Raw genomic sequence first — 24,508 nt, forward strand, 5'->3', positions numbered from 1 at the left:
TATCCGGAGGCCCACCCGTAACTGAAGTCCGAAGTTCGTCGTCCGTCGTCCAGTCCAGTCCGAGGCCTTCCGTTCTTGCTGCCCGGTGAGTACCATTGCTGGGGTAGTATCTAGACAGGACCAATCTAAATTGACTCCTGGTCCGTGGGTTGGTGGTGCCCAGACTCACAAACGAAGTGTTCACCTAGGTGGATACGGGTCTTGATGCGTCCCTTTATGGGACCGGTATGTTCCGTACTGTTATAGCAGTGCATCCAGTAACTCTAGTCTGTTCCGTTCTCGAGAAATTCTGTTCTGTTTCTGTTCTCAGTATTCCAGGTAATATTCTGTTCGACCTGTCATTTATAATGTTGTTCAATGTATTTCCAATGTCGTGGTATGCCTGAATTGTTTTCCCAATTGTTATTGTTTTTCGTGTATTGTATTGTGTTCCGATTCAAGTTTACAATGCCGCTCTTTTCCAAGTTACGTCAGTTAAAAACTAGAAAGGGTTTATTAGAGGAAGCAGTTCCTGTCCCGCCCAGGGACAGTCCAGGTCATTTTATGTATCAGAAACATGGCATAAGCGCCATATTGTATCTAGATTTATGGGTAGAGTATACCAAACAGTTAGACGAAAAGTATAGATGGCCCGTATCGGGTACATGGGATGCCGAATGTATCATGCGAGTAGAAGAAGCATTATGGAAAAAGAAAGCCAGACAGTCACAGAAAGATGCCATCGAGTTATGGCGTAAGGAAGCCCATAGAAGGACCGAGAAAGAAGTCAGAAAGTCAGAGTTAAGTAGAGAATCCCAGGAACGAGCCCAAGAAAGAGAATTAATCGAGACAGGTGAACAAGTCAAAGCCGAACAGTCAGACAGACAGAGGCATGCCCTCATTAAGGGTATGTATCCTCTTCTTGCCGAAGGTTTGCCAAAAGCGACCCCAGAGGCATCTAGTAATTTCCCGCCACCATTAGTTCCGACCAAGCTACGTCACAAACCGACCGCAGCTGATATTTTTATTTCGTCCTACCTGGACGACACAGTCCCCGAATATGCAAATCCTGTTCGCGCTCCGCCAGTCCCTGTAAACCAGGTAGTTCATGCTCCTCCAGACACCGGGGTGCCCTTAACAGCTTCCCCGGTCCAGCCCGCCATACAAGTCCAGCCCACGTTACAATTACCGACCCTGCCAGGACGAAGAATGTCAGTCGACGATTCTAGTCTAGGGGCCGCAGGAGGAGGTCTTCCTCAAACCCCGCCGCCACACAAGCGTTTAACATTACTCGAATTACATGCTCAAGCGTTACAGCGCACGCCTAAACATCAGTCTGTTACAGAAATCAGGCAAACCCTTAACGAATGTGTCTATGATCCAGTTCCAGGCGAATATAATATGGTTTTATATTCCTTACGTGTAAGGAAAGTGACCGAGTATCTAGTCACCTTACCGAATATGAAAGAAGATCTAGACAGAATATATCGTTTCATCCGTACAGGGGATGATCCAGAAAGTATTGGCGAGATTATGTCTCAAAGGAAAGCCGAGATCCAGCTCATGATATTAAAGTTCCTGATCAATTGTCTAATAAGAGAACAAGATTACCCGTCTAAAGATTCCGCCGAGATGAAAATTCTGACAAGGTGGAGTGATAATATAGCCGAGGGTAAGCACAAGACCGTCAGTGCTATGGAGAGTATGTACAAGAAAATCCGTAAAGAAATAATAAAGATACACGAACAGCGTAAAGCAGCACTAGTAAGCGAGAAAGAAAGTATCTCTGATCCTGAAGAGGAAGAGAACGAGAATCCCGCCAGAATAGCGTATGTAGGAAAATCTAGATTTCCAGATCGCCATTTACGTCTAGAACACAAGTCTATTGTTCATCATCCAGCACCAGAACAAGGTTCTCTAGAACAAGTATTCCAAGCTACCGATCACATTCTGAAATCACGAGTCGGTTACAGTGAATTAAGTACTATGCACGAACAAGAACTAGCCCGATCAGCAGTCCGATGGATTACTGATTCTACCACTTTTCCAGACGAAATAGTGGCACAAATGTTTCTGAAACTGCCCCCAGCCGAGCAACGACTGGTGGGTATGTATATGATCCAGTACCTCATTACTCTGTATGAGGGTCAACACTCTGATCCAGGTCCGTTACACGATATCCTGAACGAGTTACTCCAGTATAGATGGAGAGGTCTAGGTACCGATTTAGTTAGTGTCATTCTAGAACAGCGTCACAAGTATAGAACGTTTCTGAATCCGCATTTTGTTCATGTTTCACCCCCAGAAAGCAAATCATTCTACATAGACAGACAGAATCCGTTACGAGAAGTCCACCCAGTCCAAGGGGCGGGTGGCGAAATGCAACGAGTGTTTGTATACACTCCGATTTCAAAGATGGAACTTCTTGAAATGAAGAAATTAATTCCCTGTCATGACAAAGATCCAGCAGGGTTCCATAGAGAATTAAAAGACATGCTCCGTATGGGAGAATACACTTACCCAGATATCGTTAAAATGTTAAAGGTCCTGCTACCCGCAGGGGTGTATGAAAAGCTAAAGGAAAAGGAATGGGAGGTGGGAGAGAAAAAGATCGATTGGGCAGTCCTAGAAGCTGAAGACAAGGCACGAGTACCAGGTACCGGTCTTGGAGATAAATGTAAAGAATTACCAGAATTATTGATTCAAGTTTTACCCAGATTATTGACAACTAGGAAGGAAGACTGGGATGCAATCTCAGCCTGTAAACAGAAACAAGATGAAGATATTAGTGATTTTTATTCTAGATTTGAGAAATGTTTCAGTATTAACAGTGGTCTCAAGACAAGTAGTGAGTCATACCCTCACCTTTTCGTTACTAAATTAGTCGAGAATTCAAGTCCACAAATTAAAAACAGAGTTCTGAAAGTCGAAAGCACCTGGCAAGCAAACACCCCGTCCCAGATGCTCCAGATGCTCCAGTATCACCAGAATAGAATCAGGGAAGAGCAAGAACACGAAAGAAAACGTATGAAAGACACGAAAATGAAAGTGCTAGTTGCACAATCTATTCCTCAAGACAGTCAGAAGAGGGGTCCGAATCAAGCCAGTCATCCTGCCGCTCCCGTTAAAGGGAACTGCAATTATTGTAAACAGCCAGGTCATTTTATAAACGAGTGTGCAGTTCTGAAACATAATATAGCTACTGGTAAGACTAAAGAAAGACCACGTCCGCCTAGACAAGAACAAGTTTCACAGACTCCTCAGCCACAGAATGCACAACAGACAGTTCCCGCACCGCAGCCCATTGCTGCAACACAGCACGTTACATCGCAGATGTACCAGTATGCTCAGACAGAGTATCCAGAGTACCAGCCATATTCATGAAACAGCCTAGAGAGGGAGGTAGGCTTGCCTCTCATCGAGATACCTGTAGATCAAGAAGGTCCCTATGTTCACAGTCAAGTATTAGGGAAAGACAGAAAGTTTTTGATTGATACAGGGGCAAGTAGGACCACAATTAGTCATGCCGAAGTTCCAGGGGCTCCGCTCTCAGGCTCAAGAAATGTTTCCCTTGGATTTTCAGGAAAACCTATCGTTAACGAGATATCAAAGCCAGTTACTCTAGAAGTAGGTCCATTGTCCCGTACTACTGATCTGTTACTTACTAAGTCATGTCCAGAAAATCTATTAGGCATTAGGACACTGAAAGAATTAGGTGCAGTTATTTGCTGTTCCCCAGAGGGAATACGTCTGTTCCTACGTGACTTCAAGGGTCACTATGTATTACGAGATTTTGATTCAAGATTGTCTAAAGTTCCGCAGCATTTATGGGCGCAAGGTCCAACTGATGTAGGTTACATGCAAATCACACCCCATCGTGTGACTCTCAAACCAGGTGTAGTGTTACCCCGAATCAGACAGTACAGATTGCCACCTGAGGCTGTAGCAGCCTTATCCAAAATTATTGACGAGCTCATGGCTCAAGGAGTAGTTGTAGAAACTGACTCCAATGTATGCAATTCTCCGATCATTCCAGTCATGAAACGTACTGATCCTAATGCACCTCCAGTATATCGATTAGTGATTGATTTACGAGAGCTTAACAAATGTATTATTCCTCAGTACCCAGTTGTCCCAGACATTTCTTCCCTGTTAACAGCTATTGATTCCGAAGCCACGTTTTTCACTGTCATAGACCTCAAGAATGCATTTTTCAGTGTTCCAATTCATCCAGACAGCCAGTTTCTTTTCGGATTTTGTTTAAATGGAAGGAGCTATATGTTCACACGCGCTCCTCAAGGTTTCACAGAAAGCCCTAGTATTTACAGTCAAGCACTCAAGAGACAACTAGATAACATTCACATGCCAACTGACACTGCCCTACTCCAGTATGTCGATGATCTACTGATCACAGCCCGTTCTGAACGTGACTGCGAGCGAGCATCACTTACAGTTTTGTATTTTCTAGCCGAGATGGGGCACAAGGTGTCACCTTCGAAGCTTCAATTCTGTGTCCAGCAAGTGGTATACTTAGGACACTTACTGTCCAAGAGGGGTAGGCAGTTGACACCAGACCGTATCCAGTTAATAGCGAGTCTTCCCCAGCCCAGAACCCAGAAGGAGGTACGTGCCTTTATTGGCCTTACTTCTTATTGTAGACAATGGATCCCCCAGTATGCATTTCTAGCCAAGCCACTGATACAGTTAACGACACAGGAGGCAGCCGTATCGACTGTCCTCCCTTGGACATCTGAACATACACTGAGTTTCAACGAGTTAAAGAAAGCTTTATGCCAAGCTCCAGTTCTAGCTACACCGAACTACAGTAAGCCTTTTACACTTTTTGTTACTGAACGCGAAGGTACAGCATTATCTGTTCTCACACAAGATCAAGCAGGACAATACAAGCCCTGTGCTTATTTTTCGAGCACATTAGATCCAGTCGCCCAGGCGTTGCCTGCGTGCCTCAAGTCAGTTGCAGCCACAGCACTAGCTATCAGACAAAGTGATTCCATAGTTTTAGGACATTCCCTGACAGTACAAGTTCCACATTCAGTAGAAGTTCTTTTGAACCGAACACAAACTCAGCACTTGACAATTGCACGTTTAACAGGTTATGAATTGACACTGTTCCAGCCACACATAGAAATTAGACGCTGCAACGTCCTGAATCCTGCTACACTGTTACCATCAGTCAGTTTGAACCCTGACCCACATGACTGTGTGGAAGTAGTTAACATTACGACAAAGCCAAGACAAGACCTGACAGACATTCCGTTACCAGACCCCGACCTGACACTTTATGTGGATGGTTCATGTATGAGAACTAGTACAGGAGAACTAGTCGCCGCATATGCGGTGACTACTGACACTGAAGTTATTGAAACACACCGTATTGATACCCTGTCCGCTCAAGCAGCAGAGCTAGTCGCTCTGACAGAAGCCTGTATACATGCCAAGAACCTGAAAGTTAATGTTTACACAGATTCACGTTACGCATTCGGAGTTGTACACGACTTCGGAGTGCTCTGGCAGGAGAGAGGTTTTATGACTTCTCATGGAACCAAGATTCAGCATGGTCTCCTTATTCAAGCCCTGTTAGATGCCATACATTTACCGACATCCATTGCCATCATGAAATGCAAAGCACATACGAAAGTTACTGACATTATTTCCCAAGGTAATGATCTAGCAGACCGCACAGCCAAGCTTACAGCTCAGACTCCAGACATTCCAGTTAATCAGATACATACTCCAGATCCGATTACATGCATGACAGTTAAAGACCCTACACAAGATGTCATAGATATCCAGTTACATGCTACTCCCGACGAAATCAAGAAATGGTCTGAACAAGGAGGGGTCCAGACAGATCAAGGATGGTTAACGAAGGGTAGAGCCACATGGTTTCTCCCCGATTCTATGGTTCAAGTCATTATCAATACCGCACATAGTCCAGCACATTTAGGAGAAAAAGCTATGTTAGACAGTATCCAGAACATTTGGTTCAACAAGCATTTACGAGCTGCAGCCAAGCAGAAAGTCCGTACCTGTATGATATGTTGTCAGTTTAATCCAGGTAAAAGTGTCCCGGTGGAACAAGGTGGTTTCCAGCCCCCTGACCACCCTTTTGAGGTCCTCCAGATGGATTATATTCAAATGGAGCGATGTCGAGGTTTCAAGTATGTCCTTGTAGTTGTATGCGCTTTGTCCAGGTGGACAGAAGCATATCCAGTCCCAGATTACACAGCCGCGACCACTGCCAAGCAGTTGGTTCGTGAATTCTTCCCTAGATACGGACTCCCTAGAGTCGTATATTCTGATAACGGCCAGTCATTCTCCTCTGAACTGATGAAGCACGTTTCCCTGTTGTTAGGGTACCAGTGGAAGTTTCATTGTGTACGCCATCCTGAAGCAGCTGGTCTAGTCGAGAGACATAATCAAACCCTGAAAATCCGTATTGCCAAAGTTTGTAAAGAAAAAGGTGTGGACTGGCTAGTAGCTCTGCCAGTTGCTTTGTTTTATATGCGCATGGTCGCACATTCCAGATCAGGTCTGTCCCCGTATGAGGTCGTATTCGGCCGCCCCCCTAATATGTGGGGTACTCCTAGACCCCGAAGTATTACCGATGTTTCATGTAATATGCTGACAGATTACCTAGCTTCCTTGATGTCTGCCCTCAACTCATGTCGTTCACAGGTTGCTGCCGCATTTCCAGACAATACCGAGGTGGCACCGCATGAAATCGTTCCAGGTTCCCTAGTGATGGTCCGGAATTTTGACCGATCAAGTCCGCTGGAGCCTCGTTGGAAGGAGCCCCGTCAGGTCCTCCTCACCACCCGTACAGCCGTCAAGTTGGAAGGCAGAAAAGGATGGATCCACCTTTCTCATATTAAACTTTTTAAAGGATTGAAATCCGTTTCTAAAAACATTTCCCAGGATTCGAAAGATTGCCAGAACATTGTTTTAAAGGACTGTCCCGCAAAAGACATTACTACAACCCCTCCCTGGTTAGAGAAAACTCCGCAGCAGGAGTATAAGCAAAAGCTCAGGTCTAATAAGTCAGTCAGTTTGATTGTATAAGTCCTCCCCTAGGTGAAACGGTTAGACTGTTTCTGACATGTATAAAATAGACCCCCATAGTGAGAGAGTCAGTCGAAGTTCAATTCAATGTATCGTTTTTCTGAGTTTCGTATTATTCATCAGCATCTTGATTTCCTGCACCAGCTATGCGTTCTATCTGTATTTTCCAGTTCCTCATGTAAATATGTCTGCTAATGCTACAGTAGAGCACACGTTTAGTGATCTGCCTCCTCACGAATATTCATACCGCCTCGCTATGCGCAACAACACATTTATCCGTATGTTACATTACTCACACCAGACCAGCAATGCCACTAATTGTTGGGTGTGTGGTCGACTCCCCCCTTTCCAGACACCGAAGGGAGTTCTGCCACTCTTTCCTTATCCATTCTCACATAATGGTTCGTGTGGAGCATGGTCCACGTTAACGTTATCCTCAACAGATATGTCTTTTCTTAACAGTACATGTTTTTCAGACAAGCAAGGTTTCCCCCACAGAACAGGTTTAGATCTAGAAAATGAAGTATATAATTTAGGTAATTATTCGTCGAATTTCATGGTCCTGAATGTTCAGTCTGATACTACTCCAGGCTTACCTGCTATTTCAGTACTACCTGTCAAAGGCGAATTATGTGTCCGTAGTCATGGTTCTGTACAGGTAGGACATAGTGAATGTACTACTGTTGTCAAGTATAGTGACAGTGGGAAATCTGTTTTCAAAGCTTCACGTCATTCTTATTTTATTTGTGGTCAGACCGCATATGTCCGTCTGCCCCTCGATTGGGAGGGAACCTGTTACATTGCCTTCCTACTGCCACCTGTTTTCCTAGCCCCATCTGATTATCACAGAAACACACATCTAGTACACATTAGACATAGAAGGGAGTCCCCAATTGTCGATTATACTGAAACTACTCTAGAACAGTATACAGATTTTAATAAAGGTTTCTTCTTCTTTGTAGGACCTGTCCAGAATAGTAAACTGATCCGTAGGTTAACAAGAACCCTTGAAGCTGTAGTAAATGAGACTGCCTCTGCTCTAGGTAACCTAACCGAAGAACAATCTGCTATGAGATTTGTCGTTTTGCAAAATCGTCTCGTCCTTGACGTCATACTGGCCGATAGGGGCGGGGCCTGTAGAGTCATCGGATCTAGTTGCTGCATTTTCATTCCAAATAACGCGCCGTCTGTTTATTCAGCTATAACCAGACTCCATAAAATTGCCCATCTGTTACACCAAGATCCAGGCACCTGGACATGGTCCGGTTGGTTCTGGAATATAATTTCCGCATGGGGATGGAAAGTCCTGTCCTTTCTAGGTATTGCAGTAGCGATCATATTCAGCTGCTGCCTCTGTATACAATGTGGCCCTGCGATTTGCAGCATGTGTGCTACCTCTTGTATTCCTAGTCCCAAGCCCCGTTCTAAATCCCGTTCCAAGACAATTCGAGATGAACAAATGATACTGTATGAAATGATAGATGGTATCATGAAAATTGATGTTTCCTGATGGAAACGTAGTGACAAGGAGGGAATGTGGAAAAGTAAATTTTGCCATGTTCTGTGTCCCTACGCCTCATCCATCATAGGTTATGTGTGCATGACCAATATGCATATGTTATTCCCCATGTCTGATTAATGACGCAATTACAGTTGTGTCCACCTCTGGTATGTCAGTTTCCAGTCCTCGTGAATACTACGAATATCAGGCCTATGTAAAGTTATATTGCCACGTTTCTCAGTGTGCACGTTATTTCATTATAAAGTCCCCGTTTCCAGGCCTCAAAAGGGCCCGGACAACAGATTCAGCTCCTGTCTCCTGAAAGCCTCGCTGAGGAGCGATACAGCCCCCACCTGTATCCTCGACCCTTCACTTACTTCCTGCCTCGCAGTGCCCGGTGCAGCTTGGCTCTGCCTCTGAATCTGCCAAGAGTATGTTATGATTCCAGCTATCAGTTCAGTCCTTCTTCTCTGCATTCCTAAGCTACTGAACTGCATCAATAGTTTCCGTCATTGTCTAGCCTATTCGGCTCCACGTTAGAGAAATACTGTATTAATGGTCATTTAATATTCTTCATCACGCACTACATGTAGAATAATGCATGGTCCAGTCTTAGAATCAAGTTAGCTTTTCCCCTCATGACTTCTAGTTTATATCAACATGTTCCCTAAACATCAGATACCAGATAGGGTTCAGGCACATGTCGCTCCGACCCTCCAGACTCAAGTCTCTGCTCCTAGCACAGAGTTCGTAGCCCCCAGCTTCTCCTAGTAACACGTCATTGCCAGTTTACGCGCACCATTAGGTTAGAGGTCCCGGCTCCTTAGGTAGCCCCCTCCAATGATTCCGCCCATTCATGACATATTCTGTTACGTTTGCATCACATGTCCATGTATACTCCCAGTTACACCTACTTTTACTGTTATCTCTCGCGACTGCTACGCGTCACGCCTTCTGCTCCACCCACTGTTACGCCTACTGCAATGTAATGCTATGTGTTTGCGCTATGTATATAAGTTGATGTATTGTTATTAAAAGTTAGCGCGCTCATCCCAGATCCAGCCCCAGCAGCTGCTGGGCCCCCCTATTGCCCTGCTGGGTCATCCTATGCAGGTTGTCCCGATCCTGTCCTTATGCTGTAATAAACCTGCAGAAACTCCTACTGCCTCGAATCTTGACTCTTATTTTATTGAGCTATCTGTTATTCATTCATACATTCAAAAATAGATCCGGTATTATTTATTTATATACCACAGGACGTAGATGTGATTATATGAATACTGACATATATGACAGTGTTTAGCATGAGCTTTTCTTTTGCACTCCACCCTGTACATTGGTCTGCGTTGGGGCGTCGCAGCGGCCCTATGTTGAAGCATGCCACTAATTAGTGGGTGGGGCAGTACTTACAACCTTTTGGGTTTTCCAAAGAGGTTTCTCACTCTTTGTTTCCTATGCTGTGTCCTTTTTAGGTCTCGCGACCTATCAATGCGCATGCGCATTGAGCGGAGCGAGATATAAAGGGGCTTAAACAGAGCTTACCGAGATCGGGCGATTCCATGCAGTGCCCGTGAAAGCTCGCTCAATGCGCATGTGCATTGCCATTAAAAGTGCGTGCACAGACACCAGCCCCCCTCCCACAGTCATCCCCCAGCGTGCGCTGTGCCAACAAGCCTTTGAAGTGAAGCTTAGCTTCACTTCAAAGGTATTCGCTACCCCTGCCCCCTGCTTCACACGTTTCTCGCATTTCTCAATCTCCTCCCTCCCTCGCCTCCCTCGCCCTTCAGCGTGCCTTCAGCCTCCATCCTCTCCCTTTTGTGCGTTTCCCCCTATGCTGCGCTCTCTGCCTCTGGTCTTCATCCATGTCCTTGTGTGCTAATCCCTCTTTTGTGTTCCTTTTTCACCCGTTTGTTTCTCCCCCATTTACGTGTTGCAATCTCTCCCGTTTGTTAGTTCCTACCACGTTCCTCTCTCTCTCTATGTTTGCTCCCTTCTGTATTCCCTACACCAATACCATGGGAAAACAACCATACCCAGGAATTCACAATTAATTCAAAGGGAGACACTGGAATTGAACCGAAATCTGATGCTGAAATCTTGAACGTTAGCAGCTTCTCACATTCCTCTCATTGCTTCCCCATCACAGAAGCTACAGGACTAAAAAGAAAGTATATTGCATGTGCATGGTAGAGTGTGTTAGCGTTTTTTCTTTGTGCAAGATCCAAGACCATAAAGCCCTATCAGGTGGATTCAATTTCACAACTGACTCTGGTCAACCAATTAATACAGTCATTAAATGTGAAGCACATTAGGTTCCACAAGAAAGGCAGAGAATATTTAAGTTTCAAACTATGAAGATTTATTAAAGGTTAATCACTTAAAGTAAACAAAAATCAAGGTGGTATTGATTAATCAAAATATGAATGCATCAAATAATTAATAAATGTGCACACTTCTAGAGCGCATGGCTACTCAGAGAGAGTCCTGGTGCTGCAGGCAGAAGCAAATCAAGGGACAAGATCGTAACAAACTAAACAAGTGGGTTTTTACAAAAACACTCCTCATTCAGCATGTTTCTAAGATAACAAGCATTGGCATAGCCAATAGGTCTCGCCTTTGGGACCTTATAAGTGTTTATCCATGCAACAGTTGATGTTGTTGCACCAAGGATATTGTGCTGCACAACTAAATACTTATAAGGTCCCAAAGGCGAGACCTATTGGCTATGCCAATGCTTGTCTTTGTTTTCCCCCCTGTACATTTGGGACCAACGGGCTCAAATTTAGTTGGGACTGATCCCTTTTTCCCCATGTTCGGAGTCCTTCTCTTAGAGCGAGTTATATATGAATCATACATCTATATGTGTGTGTTCGTTATTGTAATTTGAAATAGTAAATAATCACAGACAGCGCTATGGAGGCTCTGGTGCAACAAACTTACCTGACTGTCGGCTCACAAGCAGAAGCTATCTTTTTTCCAGTGTGTCCACAGATGTAACATAATAAGTAGAGTGTAGTGGTTTAGAAAATATATTGCTTACACAAGATAGTTTTGGAAAAGTACTGTTATCATCTTGACGATGGTTATATATCTGATAAGTTACACATTGTACAAATCTTGTGGCATACACATATGTTAAGCGCAAACACAGGGTTTGCTGACACAAGTATTGACCATGACAAAGATGTGTGTTGCATGCGGACAATTTAGATATCAGACTTGTGGGGAATCAACAACATCTTGACATGCATCCACTTATATCAATAGCATTAAAGGTTAAATTTCATATGTGGGTAGATGCATATCTTGTACTATCCACTAGGCTGACAAGTAAAATATAGCTGCAACCCTAGATACATAGCCATACTGCTGCAGCTTTTAAACCTGCAGAAAGACATGTCAAAAACAATTTTTGACACCAAGTAATCCTGCTTTTAAATTATCAAGTAATTAATCCCCACATTGACCTTGTAGCCCACAAGACAGGGTGCCTAGTCTATAAAAGTGTAACATGTAAGAAGAAACATTTGACATTTTCCTACAAAGATTAGCCCCCAAAAGCTATTTTCACTGCATCTGTCAAAAAAAGAAAGTACAATTCAAATGCTATTTTTGTAACATCTGTTTAACATAACACACAGAGCTGCTTGTAACCTCTGTGTTAACATCCATTAAACCTCCTGTTCATTGGAGAAGTTCGATTTTTGCTAAATATACAGTAAAGGTAACTTTTATAAATATATAAAGTTATACTTTTACTGCCTGAAGTTCTAGTAGACCTGTCTGCAACTGTCCTCCCAGTCAGGGTGTTCTCCTTGATGAGATGTGAAAATTGTCCCCATAGTAAGTGTAAAAAGTGTGATATGTGGAAGAGGAGGAGGGACTACTCTCCCTAGACACATCCCTGGGTGGAACACCAGACTCCTTGATGGACATAACGTTTCTGCCTTCTTGAATTACATTAGGAATGATGCACAGTTAGTTATTGTATAATGAGGCAAACTGAATGTGCTGTAAATGAGGGAGTGGTGCCCATGGGAACTTTGTGTCCATTAATTAGGGAGTATACAGGGGTTACTCCTACTGGATAGTGAATTGTACAAAAGTGGCCACTCACCTTCAGCTGCTCAGAACACATCTGAAACTGTGGAAGAACAGAAGAGGAAGGAACTTGCTGTTTTTGATCTGTGTGGAGGTCTGAATTTTAGATCTTCTCCCACCTGTATCCAAGGACTAACAAGTGGGCTTCAAGATTCAGCTGGCTAGGCTTTCTGTGTGGCCTCAAGGACACCAATAGCTGCAAGATACATTTTCCAGGAGTGTCCATTTGACTACCGTAAAGTGAACCCTGACTAGGCTATGCTGGTGTCTATTAGAACTGAGGGTCTCTAGTTGGCAGAGGTAGACACCTTTGACTAAATAGGGACCCTTGCACCTAGTCATGGTAAGGGGCTACACTTCTGAATTAATCACTGCTCACCCCCTTGGTTGCTTGGCACGAGAAGACAGGCTTAGCTCAGAGGCAGTGTGTAAAGCACTTGTGAACACATACAGTAATACAGTGAAAACTTTCAAATGGTCACCACATCAGTTTAGAAAAATAAGTAATCTTTACTAGACTTAACACAAGACCAAATGACAAAAATCCACAATACTGTAATACAAAATAAGACTTATAAGACTTTAAAATGGTAAGACTAGCTTAGTTCAATGTAGATGGTAAATGCAACACTTTAGTCTCAAAGTACCTGGGATGCGTCACGCAATACAAAAAAAGGGTCGCAGGGAAGATGATGCGTCGGTTCCTTGCTCAGGGGGAGGTGATGCGTCGGTTCCTTACTGTAGCACAGGGTCGGTGACGCGACGGTTCCTTACCGGGGAGGAGGTGATGTGTTGGTTTCTTACTGTGATCCGGTGCAATGCGACGATCCTGTGTGATGCGAGAGAATGAGGTCTTGATGCAATGCGACAACCTTGGATGTGATGCGTGCATGCGCGAAGGCTGTGCGGCGAACTCAGTAACTTCTGAGCCGCGACAGGCCCTGTGACATGTTTCTCCAGTAATGCTTCAGTGACATCTGCGTAGGTGACACGCTTCTCAGGTGATGCGACACGCTTCGTCAATGATGCGACAGCGAACAACTGCAGTGGCGGCATGTTTCTTTGGCGGTGCGAAAGCAACTGCTGCGGCAGCAAAACGCTTCTCCTCGTTGTGTCGCGCTTCCAGCTCCCAGCGACTCGCAGTCTTCTCAGAGGGCCAAAACAACAGTAGACACCTCTCTTCAAGCAGAATTCCACAGCAAGGGAATTCAGGGGAGTTGGTGGTGAAGTCTTGCATCCCTGAGACTCCAGTCAGGATGCAAGCATAGTTCAAGCCCTTGGGGAATCTTCTTCAAGATTGGCAAATAAAGTAACCGCTGTGTAGTGTAGTTCCTATATTCCCAATAGGCTCTGCGCATTGGAATAATATATCCTATAGATTAGACGTAGGACTGGGATCGACTAGGTCTCTATCGAATATACTAAACTTAATAGTGAGTGCCAGCTATCTCAGAGGTCACTAGAAACTTTCTCGAATTCACAAGAAGGAATTAGTTTCTGACAACCGCATAAACATTACAACTTTGTTTCCCAAGAATAAGAAATATATCTCTAGAGTCACGGAATCAATAGATAAGTATTTCACTCAGTCAATCGTGTTTGCTTTGTTTCAACAGAGTTTGTAGAGAAATAGAGAGGTGTTTTCAATAAAAAGGTTTATTGAACAGTCTTCTTTCTAACCCTGGGCGTAGTGTGCGTAGTGGGGCTACGCAAAGTGGGCGAGAAACTACGCCCACCTGCGCACTTCACGTAGCCCCACTACGCGCCGCATGCCCCCCTCCCCTACGTACCTAATTTTATTAAATGGGCACATAAAAATAAATAAAAGGCACTTACCTTGTCTGCGGCGTCCCAGGGCTCCCTCTGCTCGTTCACGCCGCCGTCTGCTAACCAATGCGGCGGCGTGAACGAGCGGATGGAGCCCCGGGACGCCGCGGACAAGGTAAGTGCCTTTTATATATTAGGTATATTAGGTATGTTCGGGAGGGCGGGAGGGAGGCGGGCGGCGGGCAACTTCGCTACGCCCAAGGAATGGGCGTAGTGTTGCCTGCGTCGCCTACTTTGCAAAGGGCGAAGTAGGCAACACTACGCCCACTTTGTGGGCGTAGCGAAGTCCTTCGCCTAGGGTTACTTCTTTCTTATACAAGAGAAGTGAACTGCTACAATTGTTAATCAGACAGCAAAGTATAATGTGTACAGCGAGAATAGTATTATAAAATAATACTGTAAAAGCATAGTATGGTTTCTAAGCCATAAAAAAAGAAATACATAAATAACATTGACTAAAAAAACTCAACTAGTGTTTCTAAATATGCCTACCCCAATGTACCTAACCAAGGTCTAGTACGCGGGAAGAAGTAAGTATTGTGTAGCATAGGTTTAGTTGTTTTTGCCAAGAATCTACCAAAGGTTTCGCTAGGTTCTAATCAGCTTCATACCTTGGTTTAGAATGAAAGAGGTCTGGTAGCTATGTCTCAGGACTCGATTTCCCAACACCCCACAAGGGGAGCTTGGAAACACTGGAGCTGGATTCTCAGCGAGAGAAAGGCAGCCACTTGATCAGTGCATCAGCTGGAGAGTCTGCTTCCTTCAGCACTTGCTGTAGCGAGCTGTGTCGGGCTAGTAGATAGTCGAACTGCTCCGAACCACCGAAGTTTGCCATAGCAAGTGAAGGTATATTTATATCTTGAAGGTGTTTAGGAATGCCATAGATTGATGTTAAGTCGAGTATAATAACGTCAGGAAAGAACCCCTATGGAATAGTTGTTCTTTGCAAAGCACATGAGTACTTGGACAAATCAATATTCAAGTAAGGGGAAGTGCCTTAACAGCTTAAGCCAATTTTCCAAGAAATCGTTGTGACGTTTGGTACGGGTGGAAGTAGCCATACCTGTATTTGGTCTGCATGGGCTATGTCTAAATAAGGGATACATTTGTATGCCTATATAAGGGCAATGTGAATTGTACCTATATAAGGGCATGAATCTGGAAAATTTAATCGGAGCCTAAAATGCCACACAACAACTGCAGGGCAACCCCAACAGCACAGCAGAGGGGCAGTCTCCTCCTACAGCTTCCTTGGTTCTTCTCCTTGGCAAAGGGTTGTCTTGATTCCCAGAAGTGATCTAAAGTTCTGGTGTATATGTCCCCCTTTTTATACACCAACATCCTTTGCCTCTGAAGGCAGAGAGTGTTTGTACCTATTCCAAACCAGTTCTCGGTGCATTCTGCTAGTGCACAACGTCCTCCTTTGTCAGTGTGGGCCAGGGTAATCAGACACACCACATGAGGTGGAGCCAGCATTGTGGAAGGCAGGCACAGCCCAGGTGCTATTCCTCCCACCACTCCCAATGCAGATAGGTCTATTCAGCCTAGTGCTGACTCACCAAGCCTCCTGGAGCCACCCCTGACCCTGTCACTCACAAATAAGACATGCAATACACAACCTAGCAGAGACAGGCTGAATGGCTAGGCAAGAAAATACCTACTTTATAAAAGTGGTATTTTCAAACACAGAATGTTAAACCCAACTTCACTAAAATATGTCTTTTATCATTCTGAGTTCAGGCATACTAAACTCGAATTTCTACCTAGTTCCCTGAGTCAGTTAGGATTAAAAGATGTTATCATGAAACTGCCCATTCTGGCCTACAGGAACAGGTAGCCTTGCAATAGTGAAAAACTAAATTGGCTGTAATTCACTATCAGGACATTCAACACACATCAGGGCATGTCCTACCTTTTACATACAATGCACATTGCCCATGGGGGTATCTTGGCCTACCTTAGGGGTGACTAATATGTTAAAAAGGGAATGTTTAAGGACTGGCAAGTGGATGCACTTGCCAAGTCGACATGGCAGCCCCGCGCTGCACACAGGCTCTGCAATGGCAGGCCTGGGTTATATTTTACAAGCTGATTCTGTGGGTGGCACAACCAGTGCTGCAAGCCCACCAGCAGCATTTGATTTACAGGGTCTGGGCACACATGGTGCACTGTACTAGGGTCTGACAAGTAAATTAAATGAACCAATCATGGAGTCACTAATCCAATACAATATTTTACAGTAGGGACACTTGCACTTTGGCACTAAAAAGCAGTGGCAAAGTGCCCAAAGCATCTAGACCAGCAAAACACATAGCAAAAATACAGGAGGCAACAGCAACAAAACGGAAGCAAGACCCACGCCAATGGTGCCAGGTTTAACAGTGTCCTCTACTAGAGTGGGTCCTGTACTGGAGGTGCTGTCCCTAAGGCCATAAAAACTTAAAAAGTGACCAAGAGGAACTCGTCCAAAAAGATAAGAAGTTTAGTAGTTAGGCAGTTTTAGTCTTCTGGAGAACCTGTACTGTTTGCCCAAGGCTATGAACCTAAGTCATGATGTCAGCAGGCAGGGAAATTTGGTTGACCTTCTTGGAGCCTCTTACCACCCAAAAGAAGGTTTCTGTGGGCCCTCTGCCTAGCTCCCAGACTTGTCCTGATGGGATTTTCACGCTCCAAAAAAAACACTCAGGGTCTATGTTAAAGTTTGGTGGACAGAGTACTCATCACAAATGCAATGGAGTGCTTTGTCTATTAAATTCTCGTTCTGCCCGCCCCATTTACAGTTTGTTTTGGATTGAGTTTCACTTTGGAAGTTTGCTTCTAAAAAACAAAATAAGACTAAAGGTTTGGTAAACCGCCATCAAAATTGATAGCAGCCATCCGCCAAAGTTTTTACACCTTCAAGGAAACCACGATGATGTTCCTTTCATGGTACAGAGATGACCACCGAAAAGGCGGACATCTCTAAATTTGCCATTCAGTGGCCCATCGTGGTGGCTGATGAACTGGCATCTTTCTCTGACAGATGAAGTACCATTCAGCATACCCTAAGTCAGGCCAAAAGACCCAGCAAAGAAATCTTGAATAAAGGTGTGAAAAGTATCCAGGGCATTGAGAAGAATTTGATAGACTCGAAATTCAAATTTTCCTGCTGTGACATTTTCCCATCAAAACCAACAATGTAATCGGGACCTCAGCCATTTCAAGAGGTCTTGGTTTGATACACCCCATGCCTGAGTGAAATTCAATTTGCACTGGTGTGATTGGCATCTTATAGGAAATTTTGTGTTATGCTTGTTACACACAATTCCTCAAATTACGCTATCATGTCACTTTGTGTAACTTCATGCCATGAATGGTAAAAATTTACTGTGAACGTACAATTTGCAGTAAAAATGTACCACAAACAGATGAGAGTAAGAAAATGTAAGCAGCTGCTGCTCCTGGTGTTTTGTTTAAAGCAACCCTAGGTGGTGAACTACGCTACGCTCGCGGAGTTTGCATATTTTCGGCGACTTCGCAGTTCACGTACACCGCGAAGTTACCGAAAACTACACAATCTGCAACGTAGGGTAGTTGTTTTTCTTCTTCGCGCACTCAATATGCTTTCTCGTGTGTGCAAAAACAACTTACCGGGACTCCGCGTTTGCCGAGAAGATTTCCTATCCGTTCACGTGCGCCACAAGGTTTGTAATCCGGCCGCAAGATCATGCGAGAGTGTGCGAACGCAAACACGTCATTCGGACGCGCCATCTGACTTCTGGCGGCAGTGTTGGTAAGACCGCCATCTCGTACACACAAAAATTGTAATCTGGCAAAGAATATCTCTCGAGCATCATAAAACATTCTCAAAAATGATCATTTTGCTCATAAAAACTCCTCAGATTGTGATTTGGCTGTAGTTTTTGTGCAAGGAGTAATTTTTCTTTCTTTACTTTTTTTTTCAAGAGGAAGAAAGTGCCCCTGAGTCTTTAACTTCCTGTTCCTGTCAAGCAGGCTCCTCCCAGTGCTTTGTCCATGTGCTGTTTACTTTCATCTGGATTTGGAGCTGGAATTATCCCTTTTTGGGTCTGTCTGATGCATCATATCATTGGATTGGATTTGAGGACTTTTGGATTTGAGATTTACAAGTATGTTGGAGAATTGGTGTACTTGTTTGTTTGATTGGGGCATTGTTTGTACCTACATTGTTTGGGGATTTTCATAGTTTTTAAAAGTTATTGTTGTGGGTGGCCTGTAGTTTCAGTAGGAGCCTAGTTGTTTTTCTTTGATGGTAATTTCAGCCAGTAGGCCAAGAGCTACTCAAGGGTGCATGTTTTTGGGATGTCTGTTGAATTTAAAAATCATTTAGGGCATGGATGGCATTGGATTGAATTGCTAAATGTGGGTTGGGGTGTATTTCACTTTTTGGGTGTGTGTTAATAAATAAATACCTTTGTTGGAAGTGTGTGTTTTCTTGTTGTATAACTTTTCAACCTTTCTTAGCCCTGTGGATTTTCATTTTTGTATTAAAGCTGTGTTGTTTAGCATAATAGCAGGCCTCCTTTGTCAGGCCATATATAGGCATGCTTGAGTTCATTGTTTTCCATGGCCTATAGTGACAGTGAATGACCATGTGGCTAGGGGTCATGTTGTGCTGGTAGTTTAGTAGTGTGCTGCTTTTTCCATATAGGCCTGCATGTCTTTCCTTTGTTTCCGTTGGCTTATGCTTCTTGTTGTTGTGGTCTGACCATGTGGGTTGGCGGCAATTTTGTGAATGCAGCCAGTGTGCTTTTCCCATAGGCTTGCATTGTCTTTCTTCCACTTCTTTTTGTTGTGGGTGGCCATGTTGTGGAGCCATCCAGGCAGTGTGCATTTGCTTTAGGCCTGCATTGTCTGTCTTAGATTCTTGTTATTGTGGGTGGCCTGGCCATGTGGTGGCGGCCATTTTGTGGGACCAGCCACTGTGCTTTGCCATAGGCCTCCAAGCTTGTGGCCTCGTCTGACAGCAGCAGGCCCAGACTCCCTCATGGGTGCATGATGATGAAAAAACTGTTTCTATGTTGTCTGTTGAATTTAAACATAATTTTGGGCATGGATGACATTGGATTTAATCGCAAAATGTGTTTTTTGGGGTGGTATTTCAGTGTTTTGGTGTGTGTTAAATAAATAGGCCTTTTCAGGCAGTAGGTAACCCTGGCCTTTTAGCTCGCGGACTTCTGGCAACTCCACACTGCGTGGCAACGCGGACTTACACTATTTATCTTCTTCGTGCGCTCAATATGCGTTGTCACATTCGCGATACAGACTTTTTGTGATGCTCGCGACGCCAAACACACAGAATTTGCAATCTGGCAAAGAATATCCCTCGAGCAGCATAAAACCTTCTCGAAAATGAAGATTTTGGTCATTTTGCTCCAAAAACTCCTCAGGTTGTCATTTGGCTGTAGTTTTTTGAGCAAGGAGTCATTTTTCTTTTTTTACAATTTGTTTAAAGAGGAAGGCAGTTCCCCAGAGTTTCCAACTTCCTGTTCCTGTCCCTTGTCTTCCCTTTCTTGTTATTGTAGGTGGCATCACCATGTGGGTGGCGGCCATTTTGTTAAGCCAGGCATTGTGCTTTTTGCCATAGGCCTGCATTGTCTGTCTTCTCTTCCTTTTCTTGTTGTTTTGCATGGCCTGGCCATGTGGTGGTGGCCATTTTGTGGGACCAGCCACTGGGCTTTTGCCATAGGCCTCCAAGCTGGTGACCTAGTCTGCCAGTAGGCCCATAGGTACTCATCATGGGTGCATGAAGCAACTGTTTCTATGTTGTTGAATTTAAACAGCATTTAGGGCATGGATGCAATTGAATTGAATTGCAAAATGTGGTTTTTGCGGGCGTTCACTTTTTTGGTGTGTGTTAGGCCTTTTCCAGTAGGCCCAGAGGTACTCATGGCCCAGAGTGCATGAAACAACTGTTTCTGTGGTGTCTGTTCAATTTAAACATCATTTATGGCATGGATGGCATTGGATTGATTTGCAAAATGTGTTTTTTGGGGTGTAGTTCACTTTTTGGGTGTGTGTTAAAAAAATGCCTTTTTTGCATGTGTATGTGTTGTTGTGGTTGTTGTGTAACTTTCCAACCTTTTTAGCCATGTGGACTCTCGTTTTTGCATTAAAGCTGTGTTGTTTAACAGCCATCCTTTGTCTGGGCATATAGTGATATAGACCTGCTTGAGTGCATTTTCCGGGCCTTGTGCTTATGATGAGTGACCGTGTAGCTGGGGGCCATTTTGTGGTGGTAGTTATTAGTAGTGTGTTGTTTTTGCCACATAGGCCTGAGTGTCTTTCCATTGTTCCTCTTGGCTTACTGCTTCCATCCCTATTGCCAGCTGCAGGTCCCTGATGCTGCATCCATCCCAAATGATGCACAAATTAAAGTCAAACATGTTTCACTACATTTTTATTTTTGTTTTTGTTCTTTGCTATTCTTATTCTTCCTGAGTGTACACACTACACTAGTAGTAATTTAAACACAACAAATTCCATGTTTGACTGATGTTCTCCTGGCTTTTGTGCCTTTAGGTGCACAAAAGACTGAGGTGGAGGTGTCTACCATCATCGCCCGTTGTACTGCCAGACAGATGTCTAGGGGGCAAGCTGGGGGCAGCACCTCTGCATCAGTGGGCCCAACCCACAAACCCAGGCCCAAGCACATGAGTGTGGAAGAGGTAGCCAGCATAATGGTGTAAACCAGTGATACTGAGCCTGAGATAAACTTATCACTATTTCAAAGTAGTACTCAATAAACGCAGGAAGAAACACAGCTGATAAGTGGTCAACAGCCGCAACCGCTGCCCATAATACTAGTAGCTGTTCCTCCCGAAGTAGGAGCAGTTCAGGAAATCAAGCCTCATGCAGAGGAAGAAGTAGAGGAAGCCACTCATCCATTGTCTTCCACATCCCTAGCAAGGAAAAGGAGGGTTAGTCCATTAAGTTCTTCGCCAAGCATCTCTTCTGATGGTCTAGATGTCACTTGGGAACCACAACGGGAGCATGAGAGGGAGACACGTCCCAAGACCAGGCTAGGGAAAAGAAAGATTCCAGAAAGCCTTACAGTTATGGAGGTTGATGTATAACATCAGGATGATGAGCCATCATGGACATTACTCCCGCCCCAGTGCAGATCAACCTTACAAGATACCAAATTGCTGTGAGGGATGAGGCACGGATAACACCAACACAGGTAAAACCAACACCACCTACAGCTTCCATATTTGCATTAGCAAAGGCCCAGCAGTGACCTACATCCAGCTCAACCACCACCTCAGTGGAAGTAGATAGTGGTACTCGTACTGCAAAGAGTTAAATTCAACATACTACCTCCAGTTCATCCGGCAATGGAAGTAGCACCTCCAGCAGGAGACAAAAGGTAATCCCCCCAGTTTTGGACTCCATTACGGTGAGGGAATAGGAAGAGAACATTGCTAAATGCTCCATTTGTAATACCTCTGTTAGTCGGGGTAAGCTTGGTACAGACTAAGGTACCGGAGGTCAAATAACCCATCTGAAATAACACCACTTGATCAACTGGGAGGACCACCTTTGCAGCATAAAAACTGCAACCATTGCTGTTGGTGGGGATAAACGAGTAGAAAATCCAATCACGGTGGGAGAGGAAGAAGAGGGAGACATTCTCTCTGGTAGTGGTACACAACGTAGCAGTGTCCCCAGCAGTACAGTGGTACCACCCACATCCTCAGCAACACCTCAGTGGCACAAGAGTAAGAGTCAGCCTGGGAAACCAAGGAGTACCGAAATGAAAAAAAGTGTGTCGTTGAGCCTAACAGAATAGAAAACCATGCAGCCTACTATTCTCAACATGTTTACTAGGGTGGAGGGACAGTATGAACGCAACCACCTAACAGCACGTTTGTACAATGCGAAGCTGGCTAAAATGTTAGCACTGGACCTTCTCCCTTTTTCTTTTGTTGATGGGGTGGGTTTTCTGGAATTTGTGACAGGCATCTGCCCAAAATGTCAGGTTCTCAGCCACTACTATGTGGACCAGTTGCCTAGCCACTGATTACATGTGCATCACTGCACACTGGATCTCTTTTGAGGAGGTTAGAGAACAGATATTTCCTGGTGTTGACACTGCTGAGATTGTTCATGCCACTCGCAAACATGCAACTGTAGCCATGTTTGCCATGGAGAAATCTCATACTGCTGCAAACATTTTGGAGGAGTTTAACAGCAAGGCCCAAGAGGGCTTAACATTGGTTTTCTTGCCATGGACAATGACAGTAATATAGTTAGGGCCATGAAATATGGTGGCTATTTCAGGATCCCGTGTTTGGCATACTGCATTAACATTGTTTTGCAAGACTTTCTGAAAAATGAATACAAAGTCAGCAACTTACTGGCCACCTACAGAAGAATATGCACACTTTTCAGCCCAGTAGCAGCTGAGGGTCATTCAACGTGAGCATAAAATGCCAGTCAAAGCACTCATCCAGGAGGTGCCAACATGTTGGAACTAAACTTATTACATGCTTGATCGTCTGTTTGAGCAGTACATACCACTCAATGCTTATGTCATGTGAAGATTAGGGGATCCTACTGTGAGAGGCATGACCGTTGAGATGGGCCAATGGGACCTCGTTGAATGCCTGACAGAGATTCTATTTTATTTATTTATTCATTTATTTATTTATTGAGCTTGTAAAGCGCGACAGCTGCCCAGAAAGGGTTTCCCGGCGCTAACGGAAACAGGAGCCATATGACACTGGAGACAGTGAGTTACTGATTAAATAGCCAGGTTTTGATGGCTTTACAGAAACGACCGTAACAGTTTTCAGAACGGATGTTATTAGGAAGGGAGTTCCAGAGTCTGGGACCTAGAAGGAAAAGGACCTGCCGCCCATTCTTGACAATTTGTATTTAAGCTAAGCATGGGCGTAAAATCCGTTCCGCTCGTGGAATGTGCGGATTTTCGTCAAATTTGCAATCCGCGAACTCTCGCGAATTTGCCGAAAATTCGTAAATTCGCATGCAGCGGATTTTTTGCTTGGTGATACAATAATGCGGCGCGCGGCGTTCACTTACCATCATTCAGCGTTTGCAGAGTTGTTTTTCTCCATATTTTGTGTGTGCTGCGCCATTTTGGATCTTGCTGCGGGATCCCGCGGGAGTTTGGCGACCGCGATTACGTCATCGCGGCTTGCCACCTTGCACAGCACGCATCGCGAGAGTTCGCAATTGCGAACACGTAGATACGGCGGGCAGCAACAATCTCGCACTCGCGAAATTGCAAAATTTGCAATTCTGCACAAGAAATCCACCAGCAAGCAGCATAAACCTTCTGAAAATGATGATTTTTATCAGAATAACTCCTCAGGTGCACATTTGCCTGCACTTTTTTTTGCAAGGAGTCCATTTTGGGGGGGGGTGGGAGGAAGGAAGTGCCCCACAGTCTCCAACTACCTGTTCCTGTCCAGCAGGCTCCTCCTAGTGCTTTGTTCATGTGCTGGTCACTTTCATTTGGATCTTGACCTGGAAGGATTACTTTTTGTGGATGCTGCTGGATATTTGGATTTGAGGCCTTTTTGACTTTCTTTGGATCACTTTTGGATTAGAATTCAAATTTCACAAGTAAGTTTGTTTGGGGCATTACAGTTGCTGCAACTACAATTTTGGAACTTTTTCAGAACATTAAATAAAATATATTGTGGGTAGCCACAGTATCCAGTAGGACCAGGGTTAGTTATGGGTGCATGATACAACTGTTTTGTTGAATTTAAACATCATTGTGTTTTTCGATTTTTGGGGGTGTTGATGGGGCCTGTCCATGTGGGTGGGGGCCATTTTGAGTGCTGGTACAGGCAGGGCCCCCGGCCTGGCCATGTGCTTGGGGTTCAAGTGGCCATTTTGAAGGCAGGCAGTGTTCTCAGGCCTGCACCCATTTTGCCTAGCTTTCATCCATTATGCCCAGGGGTAGTGAGTGGTGCATGGACCAAGTCTTTCTGTGGGGTGTCTTGAATTTAAACATCATTGAGGGCA

Source organism: Lissotriton helveticus, chromosome 2_1 (assembly GCF_964261635.1).
Source record: "Lissotriton helveticus chromosome 2_1, aLisHel1.1, whole genome shotgun sequence".
Lineage (NCBI taxonomy): Eukaryota > Metazoa > Chordata > Amphibia > Caudata > Salamandridae > Lissotriton > Lissotriton helveticus.